Below are 14,878 nucleotides of genomic sequence, written 5' to 3' on the forward strand. Positions count from 1 at the left end.
ATAATAATAACAAACATTTCTCAATGCTTACAATGTGCCAAACATTTTCCTGAAAACTGCTGTAAGCACTTTGTATAGATTATCCAGTTCAATGGTCACAACTATTACATAAGGAAGCAATTCTTATTATTGCTATTTTACGGTCAGGCTGAAGGATTAACTGTCTCTTGATTGTATCATTAATGAGTGTTTAAAACCTGTTTTTAAACCAAGGCATTCTAATTCCAGAAATATAGTTTAGCCACTAAACTATTTTAATTTATCTTTTAGATACATGATTTTTCAAATACATTGAAAACATAAGAAGGTAGATCTTGAATTCCCACTTTTTATGTCAAGGGTGTATTCCTAGGTCTTAGCTAAAAAATCATGACTGGCTTATAAGAACTGAGAAGAAGTATATACACACACACACACACACACTCGTGAATACATGCACATGTGTACACATAAGCGTATGTCTGTATGTACCTCAATATCTATAAAGAACAACACAGGGAATATCTGAGGGTCTCTTGGGTACTGTAACTGCTGAGTGGCCTCTTTAACATCTGAGACTTCACAGACAGTAATTGGATTAGCTGACTAAATCATGTAATTACACTTGTGAAATTGTATTTTCCAGTTTTGAACTACACCCAACAATTTTCCCAACCAGAGCAAGTTTCTGAGCAACATCTGTCTTTTTTTTTTTTTGGAAGCTCAGTGTTTAATCATTAAAGGATACTATAAAAAATAACAAAGTTTTCTATTGCATAGCTCCTCTGGAACATGAAACCGTTTTAGGACAAAACCAAAATACTAAGGCTATTTAAATATATTGCAATAAATTGCTTGATATGCTTTAGTGTGATATTTTGAGATTTTCTTTCTGAGGCAAAAATGTGATTAGAGACTGAAGAACTCCCGTTTTTCAAATATGTCTTTTTTATTTTTTGGAGTGGTCAAACTATCTAAGATCATGATCTCAAAGACTTCAGGCCCTGCATACAGCCTATTATTTGCTGTCTCCTTCGGTAGATGAGCAGAATTTTGAAACTACTAATTTATAGCCCTAAATTAATATGACTCAAAAGAAGTCATGCTCCGTACCCACTCTCGTATTACACTTGCAGATCAAAATGCCAATTTGTCGTATGCAATGGGAAACTCAACTCTTTTGGCTACCAAAATATAAACCTTTGGTTTCCAGAAAAGAAACAATTTTCCTGAAGTAAATGCTTAGCAAAACTTACTAAATAATTTTAATGTTCTTTATTGATCCTGGGATCACAGCCAATGAAGGTGATGGTAATGGTGTCGTCGATGGCGATGATTACAACCTTTAGTAATATGATTTAGGTGGTTAAGCCCCTATCACAGGATAAATATTCCAGGCCAACAAGAGTCAATTCTCAGGACAACAGAATCTAGTTTTCTTGGTCCTAACAGTAATTTCTTTTTTCTTTTCTTTTTTCTAACAACATACTTCTTTATTTTTGTAAGGAAAATTCTAATTATCCTACCTATTCTCTGCCATGGGCTCTTACAGTTCATGACACGCCACATTTCTGTCTTAGCTTCTGACTTTAAGACCTACATTTGGAAAGCAATATTCAAACAGAACATACCATCTCTTTCTTCTGTCATGTTCAGAGTTCATGGCATAGTGTAGGCGCTCACAGTTTTTGAACTGACAAATTAGATGGCATTGTAAAACACATGCAGCACTCCTCAACATAAATGATGAGCAGCTCCTGGTATACCCATGGGACACAGGATATCTGTAAGGTAGAAGAGAAGGCTTATAAATGCATCATGCCCAATCTGGACTTCACTTTGAACCAAGAGAATTTAGTAGGAATTTGTGATTATGATTGCAATATGTGATTACTGGAATGAGTAAAGAAATGAGCAAATTCCTATAAGGGAACAGAACAGAAGATGGTATCTTTGTTACACCTAACTCCAGCTAACAGTACTATATGAGTTACTACACAAGACTTAGCTTACTCTTCCCTCAAGGAATATTTAATTTTAATAGCTAACCTTGCACATATTTTCCACTTAGGAACTTCAACTTCATGATTCTCATAATGCATACCAAACTCTTTACATCCCAGAATTCCTCTTATAATGGTGTTCATTTTCTCCATCAAAGAAATAACCCTGCAATCATGGCAGAAGCCCTGTGAAACACAACACTATTTCTGTTTTAAGGAGAAAGACTAATTATGTATAATTAAAACAGAACCTGCACCTCTTCAGCTCATGCCACAGGGTGAATGTGAAGCTAAGTATCACTACTTATGGTTCTGCAAATGTATGTATTTATATATGTATAAATATATATATATATACATATAAATATAAATCCATTGCCATCAATTCCAATTCATCGTGACCCTATAGCACAAAGAAGAACTGCCTCATATGGTTTCCAAGGCTGTCACCTTTTATTTTATTTTTATTTGTTCTTTTCCTTTTTTGTGCTTTAGGTGAAATTTTACACAGCGTATTAGTTACTCATTAAAGAACTAATATGCATATTGTTTTGTGATATTGGTTGCCAATCCCAGAAAATATCAACACTCTCCCCTTGTCCACCTCAGGTTCCCCATTTCCATTTCCATTTGTCTAGCTTTCCTGTCCCCTACTGATTTTCTTCATTCTCTGTTTCTCTAGATGGGATGGGATAAGTAGATGTATATCAGATGGCTGCTCATAAGCCTTTGAGACCTCAGACACTACTCATCAAAGTTGAATGTAGAGCATTTTCTTTATAAACAATGTTATGCCAATGGAACTAGATGTCCCCTTAGACTATGAGCCTCAGCTGCCAACCCAGTAACTTGGTTCCTCAAGAAGTTTGGATATGTCTATGAAACTTCTATGCCTTTGCCTTGGTCAAGTTGTGCTGATTTCCCCAGTATTATGTACTGTCTTACCCTTCACGAAAGTTACTACTTATTTATTGTCTAGTTTCCTTCACCATCCCATCCACCCCCCCCCAGTAGCACCAAAGATTGTTTCATTCTGTGTGTAAAACTTTTCATGAGTTTTTATAATAGTGGTCTCATACATTATTTGTCCTTTTATGATTGACTTAATCTCCAGCTTAACGCCCTCCAGATTCATCCATGCTGTGAGATGTTTCAGAGATTTGTCATTGTTCTTTATCTTTGCATAGTATTCCATTGTGGATATGTAGCATAGTTTGTTTATCCATTCATCTGTTGATGGGCACTTAGGTTGTTCCCACCTTTTTGCTATTATAAACAATGCTGCAATGAACATAGGTGTGTATATGCCTGTTCATGGAACTGCTCTTATTTCTCTAGGATGTATTTCTAGAAGTGGGATTTCTGATTATATGGTATTTCTATTTCTAGGAAGTACAATATCATTTTCCAAAATGGTTGTACCATTTTGCATTCCCACTAGATGTTCATAAGAGTTCCAACGTCCCTGCAGCCTCTCCGACATTTGTTACTTTCTGTTTTCTTGATTAGTTCCAGTAATGTTGGGGTGAGATAGTATCTGATTGTAGTTTTGGTTTGCATTTCTCTAATGGCTAGTGATCATGATCATTCCCACAGGTGTCTGTTAGTCATCTGAACATCTTCTTTGATAAACTGTTCACATTCTTTGCTCATTTTTTAATTGAGTTATTTGTCTTTTTGTTGTAGAGGTGTTGGATTTTCTCATAGCTTTTAGTGATTAGACCTTTGATGGATATGTCATAGCCATTTTTTTTCCCCCCGTCTGTAGCTTTCCTTTTTAACTTTTGGTGAAGCATTTTGATGAATATAAGTGTTTAATTCTTAGAAGATCCCAGTTATCTAGCTTGTCTTCTGGTGTTTGTGTATTGTTAGTTATGTTTTGTATCCTGTTAATGCTGTGTATTAGGGCCTCTAGAACTGACCCTTTTTTTTCTTCCATTGTCTTTACAGTATTTGGTTTTGGCATTTAGTTCTCTGATCCACTGAATTAATTTTTGTGTAAGGTGTGAAGTATGGGTCTTGTTTCATTTTCTTACAAATGGACTTCCAGTTTTACCAATACTATTTGTTAAAAAGACTGTCTTTTTCCCGTTTCATGGATTTTGGGCCTTTGTCAAAGATCACATGAACCTTGGTGGTTGGGTTTACATCTGGGTTATCACTTCTAGTCCATTGGTCACTGAGATTTATCTCAGTGAAAAGGCTCATATGGTTGTAGAGGCTTGAAAGTCCCAAGTCCATGGGTCAATCATCAGGCTGGAGGTTTCTCCTGACTCGTGTAGTGCAGACGCTGAGAAACCCAAGATCAACAGGTCAGCTGTCAGGCTGCAGGGTTACAGGCTGCAGAGCCTGACAAATAAAAGATAGGCAGGTAAGACAGTAGCATGCTGGCTTCCAGGTTGTAGAAGCCAATGAATCCCAAGATTGGCAGGCCATACATCAAGCTACTGGCTCATGTCCCAAGAACCATATGTCAGAAGATGACGAGCTGGATGCAGGATCCAGAGCAACAAAAGCCAGTGAGCTTTGCCAGAAAATCTGTACTTACTGGATGCAGGCAACTCCATTTCAACAGATTGGCTGCTCATACCAGATCTCAGCATGTAGGTGATTATATCATTACCTAACTGACAAACTACATCATAATGCCAAACCACTGAGAATCATGGCCCACCGAATTTGACACACAACCTTAACCCTTACAATCCACTGCTTGTTAATGTGACACCTAAAACACCTCTTTAAACCAGACAAAATCCCTGAAGACAATTATAAAGTCATATTTGCCCCTAGGAAACCCTGGTGGCGTAGTGGTTAAGTGCTACAGCTACTAACCAAAGGGTCTACAGTTCAAATCCGCCAGGCACTCCTTGGAAACTCTATGGGGCAGTTCTACTCTGTCCTGTAGGGCCCCTATGAGTCGGAATCAACTTGATGGCACTGAGTTTGCTTTGGTTTGGATTTGCCCCAAAGCTGATACAGCTAACATACATGCAACCGAAAATGCACTAGCCCCATTTGCTACTATATTTTGTAAGTTAAGAAAACAAAAATATTTGATGCAAGGAAGGATTACTCATGATAATTACAGCCCTCATTTCTGCAACTGGTCACAAGCTCATAACCGGTATTTAGAACTACCTTCTTCCACCACCTATTCCGTATTCCCTTTGCCCTCAAGAAGCATCTCAGCAGATTGTGCTTCTTGGCCTAGCAGGGTGACTCAAAGCTTCATTTTTGAAGGGTCTGTGCCATTAGTAATCATGTTGGAATTGTGTTGCTGCAGTTTTCCATTGGCTTTAACGACAATGTGTGGTGATAATAAGAGATGTCCTAAGGGATCTCCTGCATTCCAGACATACTCTTATTTACCTCTACTGTGTAGCATCAACCCAATTTCCCCTTGATTATCACGATCAGTCACAACAATCAACACAGTAACTCCTTTCTTTGCCAGGGTGACATTCTTAAATTCCCGTTCAACAGAGTTAGTGTGTTGTGTCCAGGGAGGAGCATTCCAACCTTCGGAATGAAGACCTCTAAACTCTCAAAGCAGAGGGTCATGGGGATAGAAAGTAAAAATTTTCCAAGTGGGACACTAGGGGTAATAGTGAGCAGTGCCATTCCCCTTCCCACCCCTTGACCCTTGATTGATTATGGTAGAAACAGCACCATGGGCTGCTTTAGAGCACGTACATATTCCTGAAGAACATTGCCCCAGTGCTGATCACTCTGTTCATGAGCCTATTGGACAATGATGGAAGTGGCTGGGAAAAAAGGATTACTGGCTTCCACAGGTCTCCTCCTCTGTGGAGGATACCCTTGGTGAGTGTTCACATGTGACACAACTATCTTCACCTCTTTGGCAATTCAGAGAGGTCTATCCACATATCTCTTCCACATACCTCTGTGTCTCCCATTTTCTAATCATGTTCTTTCCAATTCCCTGACCATTCAGCCAAACCATTGGCCAAAGCCAATGAATCAGTATACAATCACATATCTGGCCATTTCTCCTTCCAAGCAAAGTGAACAACCAGGGGCACTGCTCAAAATTCTGCCCATTGGGAGGATTCCCTTTCCCCACTGTCCTTCAGGGAGGTCCCATAAAGGGGTTGTACTGCTGGTGCTGTCCACTTGAGTCATACCTGCATATTACGCAGAACCATCAGTAAACCAGGCACATGTTTTCTCTTCCTCAGTCAACTGATGATATAGAATGCCACTTGAGACCATAGGTACAAATGGGGATACAGAAACAAAATCTGACGGGAGTGGAGACTATGGTTATTTCGGCCACTTCCTCATGCATCTTACTAGTGTCTTCATGTTCTGCTTGAGCCTGATCTCGTACATACCAATTCAACTTAATAATGGAGTGATGCTGTGCACGTCTGACTTTATCTCTGTGGGTTAAACAAAATTCAGGTCATGATGGGCTGTTCAGGCTAATGGTAGCCCATGGCTAAATATTAAGTCTCTACTAAGGTCCAGTAACTAGTGAAAATCTGTTTCTCAAAAGGAGAGTATTTATCTACAAAGAATGGCAGGGATTTGCTCCAAAATCGTAAGGGTCTGCACTGAGATTCAAAAATAGGGGCATGCCAAAGACTCCAAACAGCCTCTCTATCTGCCACTGATACTTCAGGTAACATTGGATCAGCTGGGTCATATAGCCCAAGTGGCAGAGACCAAAATCACAAGAGATAAATGTTAAAAAAAAATTGACTTAGTCAAAATTAAGAACTTTTCACTTTCAAAGCAGCATCAAGAAAGTAAAAAAAGACAATCCACAGACTGGGTGAAAATGTTTACAAATCATATGTCCAATAAGCAACTAGAATCCAGAATATATAAGTAACTCTTAAACTCAATAATAAATAGAGAAATGAGACAATTAAGAAACAAAACAATAAATAACTAGAATAGCTATTTCTCCAAGAAATGTATGAATGTGCAATAAGCACATGAAAAGATGTTTAATGTCTTTAGTTATTAGGGTAATGCAGATCAAAACCACAATGATATACCACTTCTACCCATTAGACTGGGTACAATCTAAAAGACAATCTCAACCATTTGTAAGGATTTGGAGAAATTGAAACACTCATTTATTGCTGCTTTGACCATAAAAGAGTGCAGCCACTTTGAAAGACCTTTGGCACTTTTTCAAAATATTTAAGAGTATGATCATATAAACTAGTAATTTCACCCCATGTATCTAACCAAGAGAAATGAAAACATATGTTCACATAGACTTTTGTGATAATGTTCATAACAGCATTATTCATAATAACCCCAAACCTATAGTAACCCAAATGTCCATCAACTGGTGAAGGGATAAACACAATGTCATCTATACATAAAAAGAAACACTGGCAATAAAAAGAATAAAGTATTGATACAGGCAATGTTTCATTCTGTTATACATAAGGTCACTGTGAGTCCAAGCTGACTGGACAGCAACTAACAACCACAGCGAATTGATACCTATTACAACATGGATGCACCTCAAAAACATTATGAGTCAGATTTGACTCAATGGCACACAGCAACAAGGAAATAAAGCCAGATGCAAAACACCACATAATGTATGCATTTTGTTTATACAAAATTTCCAGAAAATGCAAATCCGTAAGGACAATTAGAAGTAGTTAGTGGTCGTCTAGGCCTGGGCTTGAGAATGGAAACTGTTAGTGGACGTCAGATTTATTTTGGATGGTGATAGAAACGTACTAAAATTAGATCATGTGATAGTTGAACAATTTTGTAAATACACTAAAAACCATGGAAATATACACTTAAATGGGTAAATCTCATGGGATGTATACTATATATCAATAAAGCAGTTAAAAAAAAAAAGCAATAAAGAAGACATTCAAAAACCAACCAAACCCCTTGCTATTGAGTCATTTACAGCTCATAGCACCCCAAGAGGACAGAATAGAACTGCCCCACAGTGTTTCCAAGGCTGTAATCTTACAGAAGCAGACTGCCACATCTTTCTCCCACAGAGCAGCTGAGGGGTTTGAACTCCTGACCTTGTGGTTAGCAGCCGAGCTCTTAACGACTGTGCCATCAGGGATCCTCAAAGAAGCCACAGAGAATGAATAATAAATGTTGACATGATTGAAGGAATGGAATTGGACTTGACCAGGAAATTTCCAAAGAAGAAAGAACGTAAGCAGTAGCCATCACAGGGTTGTCTAGTAGTAAATGAGTAATGAAACAGGATGGGTATGATAACTACCAGCAAATGATGAATACAAGAAAGCGTTAACATAGAGTTGATATGTCCCCAGATGTTATCAAGGATCACAGGTGAATATATAAAAAATGAGAGAAAAATATTAAGAGACACTGTTATGAAAGAGATTTCAAACACAGGAGGAGTTCATTTTAATAAACTTAGCCAAACAGACCAGCATTCTAAATTTTTCATGGGTGCCATCTGAATTAGAAAAGAGCACTAATCCATCCTGCAAGAATGTCTGATGTAGACATGAAACAGGCAAATTTCCGTTAGTTTATATAGTTATAAATGGGTGCAGTTTACATGGTAATTGAAAAATTTTGAGAGTGTCTTGTGATGAAAAGTTCAAGATGACAGTTACCTCATCTACGGATTAGCTAAAACCGAGATGAATAATTGGCTTCATGGGTTGTTTTAGAAATTTTTAATTGTTTTTATTATTATCATTATTATTATTTTTTCTACTTGAAGACCTGGGCTTTGCCTCAACATCATTAAAAAAAAAAAAAGAAAAAGTTTACTAATGTCTTAACAGTTGTCTCACTAGAATTAAGCACATCATCAATATTTTATTCCAGCTGATTATGAATTCTCAAAACACATACTCTCCTTAACTGGTTTAATCTATGTTGGCTGATATGAAACTTCAGCCTTACAGAGAGACTTCGGGACATAGAATAAAATACATAAATAAATAATATTATATATATATATATATATACTATGTGTGTGTGTATATTTATATATATGTAATTTAATAAAGAGTAGAAGTGAATAATAAACACTAAATGAAACAAACTGGAATGCCAAATTTCTTCTTTAGAACACTAAGGCCAACACAATAACATATTTCTAAATGGTTTTCAGACTGTGACTAATGATTCTCACAAAAGCATCTTCCGTAATTAGGCTGCAGGAGAGCTGTAGCTGAAAAAGAAAATTGTGTGGTTGAAAAAATAAAATAGATCGAGATGCCCCTGTCTTCTTAGAATCAAAAGGTACCTGCCAATTGAATGTGAACCACACTATTCATATACCAAATATTTTTTAAAATGTTACTTTGATTCTCCAGGTCTTCTTTTGATGAAAAACCTAAGTATTTTCTCCCGCATCTGCTTGGTTTTCACCACATAGACAATGGGATTCATCACAGGAGGAATGAGGAAATGCATGTTGGCCATAAGCACATAGATGTATGAGGGAAGCTGTGGGCCAAAGCGGTGCAACATAGACAAGCAGATTATGGGAGTAAAGAAGAGGACCACAACAGAGAGGTGGGAAATGCAAGTGTTGAGGGCCTTCAGGCGGCCACCATGTGAAGCGATGCTCAGTACAGTTTTCAGAATCAGCACATAAGAAAGGAGAATAAGTAAAAAGTCAAGTCCCATGGTGGAGAGCACCACAAACAATCCCAAGCTGCTATTGATCCTAGTGCTGGAACAAGAAAGCGTTATGATGTCAGGATGCAGGCAGTAGGAATGGGAAAGTACATTGGAGTGGCAGAAGCATAGCCTCCTCAAGAGGATGGGAAGAGGCACCTCTACAGCCAAAGTTCACACAAAAATGGCCAAACCTATCCTAGCAATCACTCTATTAGTGAGGATGAAGGAATAGTGCAACGGATGAGAAATGGCCACATAGCGGTCAAAGGCCATCACCAAAATAACAGCAGACTCAAAATTTTGGAAGGTATGAATAAAGAACATTTGGGTGAAACAAGAAGAGAAAGTCATCTCTCGAGAATCCAACCAGAAGATCCTCAGCATTGTGGGGAAGGTGAAGAGGGACAGACCTAGATCCGAGGCAGCCAGCATGGCTAGGAAGAGGTACATAGGCACATGGAGGGTCTGCTCCCTCCAGATAACTGTCATGATGGTCATGTTGCCCACCAAGGTAACGAAGAACATGGCACAGAAGTGTATGGAGATCCAGATGTGAAGAGCCTCCAGTCCAGGGATGCCTGTCAGCAGGAACGTGGAGAATTTGGAGTTGGTGCTATTGACAGGAACCATGATGCCAGAGCTGCATGCCTTTTCTAGAATAAAATGCATTTTCTGAGACATAGTTGTTGAACTTTAGAATCTGAGAGTATCTGCATTACAACTTGAATGATTACTAGCCGAATTAATGCATTTTTAAGCAGACCCTGACTATGCTGATGAAAGATGACATGGCATGTCCAATACATCTGATAACCAAAGTCTATAAGGATCTTCCCTTCTACATTATTTATCGCCCCAGATAATACGACTTAGCTTAGAGAAAGGAAACACAGAAAAGAGCTTTATTAAAATTGAAACAATCAGCTTTTAATAAGCAAAATTCAGTAATGCATTTGTGTTTAAATGGAATCCCAAAATTTATGTCTGTCTTTGAGTTTATAGTTGTTCATTATACCAGGGGTTGCTCACTATTTTGTTCCATCCTGAAACAGATTAAACATTAGTCATTATAGCATGTTAGCACATGTTTTTGCTTAAATTGCAAAAGGAGGGAAATTAAGAAAGCAAATAATCTTATGAGCTTAAGAAAAATTGTTAGTATCAAGAATAAGTATTTTTTTTAAAACTCAAAAATAATATTTATTTTCTATACAGGAGTAGTTCATTTATAATCAGTAGCAAAAAAGGCAACAAGTTATTCATATGAATTATGAATTGCTTATTTTTATATTTATTCAATCATTTACTTAATGAATACTAATAACCTCTGTCTGAAGTAGATTATAGTGATACAGCAATTATCAACATGGGTGATACACTTCCTTTGCTTACACTGTAGGTCATGGGAGGCAGTCTTACAACAAATAATCAAATTAAATACAACATGTATTAGCAATGAGAGCGCTTCCATGGTCAGTGCTACCACTTCTTTATCCCAAGGAGACTTGCTCTGGGCATACTTGAGGTTTTTATTTTATTTATTTATTCATTTTTAATTTAATATGGGCTTTTGACTGTGATGGTTATCCAAATTTTCAAATGCTCCTTGAATTCAATCTTTGATCCAAGAAAGTGTTCTTGAGAATCAAAAACTCCATCCTCCTCAAAATGTCATTTTCCTTGTTCCAGTGATGAAGACAAGAAATATAAGCATCCTGTCTACTAGTCACTGCCTTTATTTATTATTCCACTCACTGTATAAAAATTCCAATCAGGGGTATCATTTTCAATTCTATATACCTAATTAAAATCATAGTGTTTGCATGGCCAAAACTAAGACAATGGAATCCGCTTCAGAAGCATGATCAGAATGTTTTTTTAAATCTGCATTTTTACTGTTTGCGTTGTTGTAGATAAAGATGGCTGAGTGTTCAAGGGACCCACTTCTCTGTTCATTCAATAAGAGTGTATTTTAACTATTCCAGGCATGGTACCAGTAGATGTCATATTATTGCCACTACCCATACATGGGTTTTTAGCATTTTTTTAATCTACTTTGTCTGGTCTTGGTGTGTGTTAGTGTTTAGGCATGAGACTGATCAATGTTACTACAGAACTTGAAATCTCTTCTTCTCTATTGTTAGAATTTTTACATAAATTCCTTCTATTCTTCTATCCAGGTTAGCGTCATTCTCTAAAACTACTCAGGTTTACCTTTTGGAAAGGTAACATACACAACCCCACAGGACAGTGTTATAAAACAGTCATCCGTGGTTTCTTGTATTACATGTTAGAGTTTAACTATTTTTCTATCTTAAGTTTCTAACCTAAGCTAAATCCTGAGTTTTCTTCTCACCTGACATCTCTGCGCAGCTTGGTTGCTACAGCCTTGCAGGAACAGCCTTTCTCTTCCAACTACAAAGTTCAAAACTTTTGAGGCATGCTCTGTGCTCTTTTATTATTCATGCATTGCCACCTCAGAGGGGGGAATCTTCTGGGAATCCTTCCTCCTTTGCTTTATTTGAGGTTCCTATTAACTCTTGACTACTCAAGAGGAACGCTCTAGTAATAACATCAATTATCCTACAGTGTTGCACATAGTAGACACTGTGTATGCATTTCAGTTCAGATTAGAAGTTGTAGTAAAATAAGTTACCTATAATTTGGAATCAACCATATAATATTTTCTGGAATATATCTCTGGAATTCTAAAATTTGCTTGCAACAGAGACTCACCACACTACCTATCCTTATGTATAATATTTTGCTGTGCAGACTCAAAATACGATTAGGTGTATATGGAATTACCTAAGAACTCTGAAATGAAAAATGATCCCTGATTCTACGGCATCATTTTCCTTTATTCATATTAGACATGCACACATAGTTCACAGGGCCATTGGAGTCATGTGATATAAGAAAAGTCATGAATTGTGAAACTTTGAGATTTCCAGACACACAAGGACAAGGCCTGGGTTACAGAGCCATTCTATGGAGTGGTTAAATGTTATTGGAAGGATCTAGCAACTCCTCAAGAGGAAATAGACCAAAACATACACACACACACACATATATACTCTTTTGTATCATATGTGATATTTCATTTACCCATCACATCAACACAGGAAATTAATATTACCTTCCTTTTATCCTTAAGGAAACTGAGTTTCAGAGATATGAATTAACTCGACAAAAGTCAGTTAGTACACAGACAACTGGGATTCAAACAAAGGTCAATCTGGATTCTAGATCCTAAATTTCTCATATGAAGAAAAAAATCATTATATGGTGATCTCTTTTTTCAGAGGGAGAGAAAAAAATTCTCACCATGGATCTTCTCAACCTGATCATATTTCCTCAGATATGTGGCAACGGTATTGAGGGAAGAAGTATAAACTTACTAATGTATGTTGAGTACAAAACCCTAGATCGAGGTTCGTGGATCACCTTTGAGGCTACTCTTCTCTAATATAAATTTTAGAATGTCATGCCATCTTGTTTATCAACTCAAGATGAATAAACTGAATAATAGAGAGCTCAGGTTATCTATGGTCTTTACCTTTTTTTTTTTTTATTAGCTAAGGGTTAAAATTAAAATAAACAGATAACCACCTACTGTTTTACCACATCAAATTTATAAAATCACAGCTTTCTTAGAAATAGTGAAGATAAGATATTGGACAAAAAAGGAAAATAATCCCATATTCTACAACGAATGTAATAATGAGGTCTGATTTTCTCAGAAACATAAGCACAGCCAACCAACATTAAAAAGAAGTAAAATGGTCCTTGTAACTTGTGGTACTGAATTTTTCACTATACAAGGATAACTAATCATTTATGAATTAACCAGCATGTTTCTTATATAAGAGAGTCTTTGGAAACACAATGACTTCATTCTAGATTAAAATTGTTTGTATTGATATTTGAATGCAGCTGTGATGTGTAGGGTTGCTACGAGTCAGAATCGACTTGACGGCAGTGGGTTTGGGTTTGGTTTTTGTGAAGTATTTCTAGGGCATTCCTTGTTACTGTGAATAACTCATTGAACAGAATAGACGTGTTTACTGTCTGTTATGGTTTGAATTGCACCTCCCCCCAAAAATATGCATTGTAATTCCTAATCTGTGTGCCTGTTACAATCCCATTTGGAAATGGATGGTCCTATCTATGTAAATGAACAGGATTAGTTGAAGGTGTGTCTTGAGTTAATCTCTTTTCAGATATAAAAGAGATTAAACAAGCAGAGACAGGGGAAGATTGATGCCAAGCCACATGGAGATTTCCAAGAAACCAGGAAACAAGCAGAAGAGACAAATATTTTCCTCCAGAGACCACATAGAAAGCATTTCCCTAGAGCCAGCACCCTGAATTCAGACTTTTGGTCTCTTGAACTGTGAGAAAATTTGTGTCTGTTAAAGCTATCCCTTGTGGTATTTCTGTTATAGCAGCACTAGATAACTAAGACAGAACTTGGTACCTGGAGTTGGGGACATTGCCATAACAAATACCTACAATGCGGAAGTGGTTTTGAAACTGGGTAATGGGTGAAGGCTGGAAGAGTTTTAATGTGCCTAATAGTAAAAGCCTAGATTGACTTGAAGAGACTGTTAGAATTATGGACATCAAAGGTGATTCTGATGAGGGCTTAGATGGAAGCAATAGAGAGATATAGAGAAAGCCTCTATAATCTTAGAGAACCTATATGGTGCCAGCAAGAGAATGTTGCTAGAAATGTGAACAATAACTCTGCTTCGGTGAGGCTTTAAAAGAAGATGATAGAGGCGGAGCCAAGATGGCTGACTAGGTAGAAGCTCCCTCGGATCTCTCTTGCAACAAAGACTTGGAAAACTGAGTGAATTGAAAACATACATGACAATCTACGAACCATGGCCATCAGACACAGATCTAAAGAGTTGACCTGAGGGACAGAGACTGAGAACGAGCAACAACAGGGAAGCAACGACTGTTTTCAGAGCCTGGGGCCAGCGTCCCAGTCAGAAAACCTTGGCGCCAGGCTTCGGACTGGGCACAGGGGGGCTGAGCACGGCATCCTGAGATGGTGCAAACACGGGGTGTAGCCCTAGCCCCCAGAAGTGACCTCTGGGGAAGCCCAGCCAGTGCACGCAGGCAGCGTAGTGACGCGGCTGACAGGAGAAGTCACTGGGAGGCAGTGACTGGTTTTTGAGCCCAGAGTGCAGCGTCCCAGCCAGGGAACCTTGGTGCTGGGCTTTGGACTGGGAGTGGAGGAACTGACCACC

At 37.8% G+C, this 14,878-nt stretch overlaps 1 pseudogene; it reads right to left on the bottom strand.

The window, feature by feature from the left end:
• Nucleotides 1–9,290: 9,290 nt before the first annotated feature.
• On the bottom strand, nt 9,291–10,247 carry LOC126079964 (olfactory receptor 51G2-like; annotated as a pseudogene).
• Between the last annotated feature and the right edge of the window lie 4,631 nt (nt 10,248–14,878).

The sequence above is a fragment of the Elephas maximus genome, chromosome 7 (genome assembly GCF_024166365.1).
Source record: "Elephas maximus indicus isolate mEleMax1 chromosome 7, mEleMax1 primary haplotype, whole genome shotgun sequence".
NCBI classification, from domain to species: Eukaryota; Metazoa; Chordata; class Mammalia; order Proboscidea; family Elephantidae; genus Elephas; species Elephas maximus.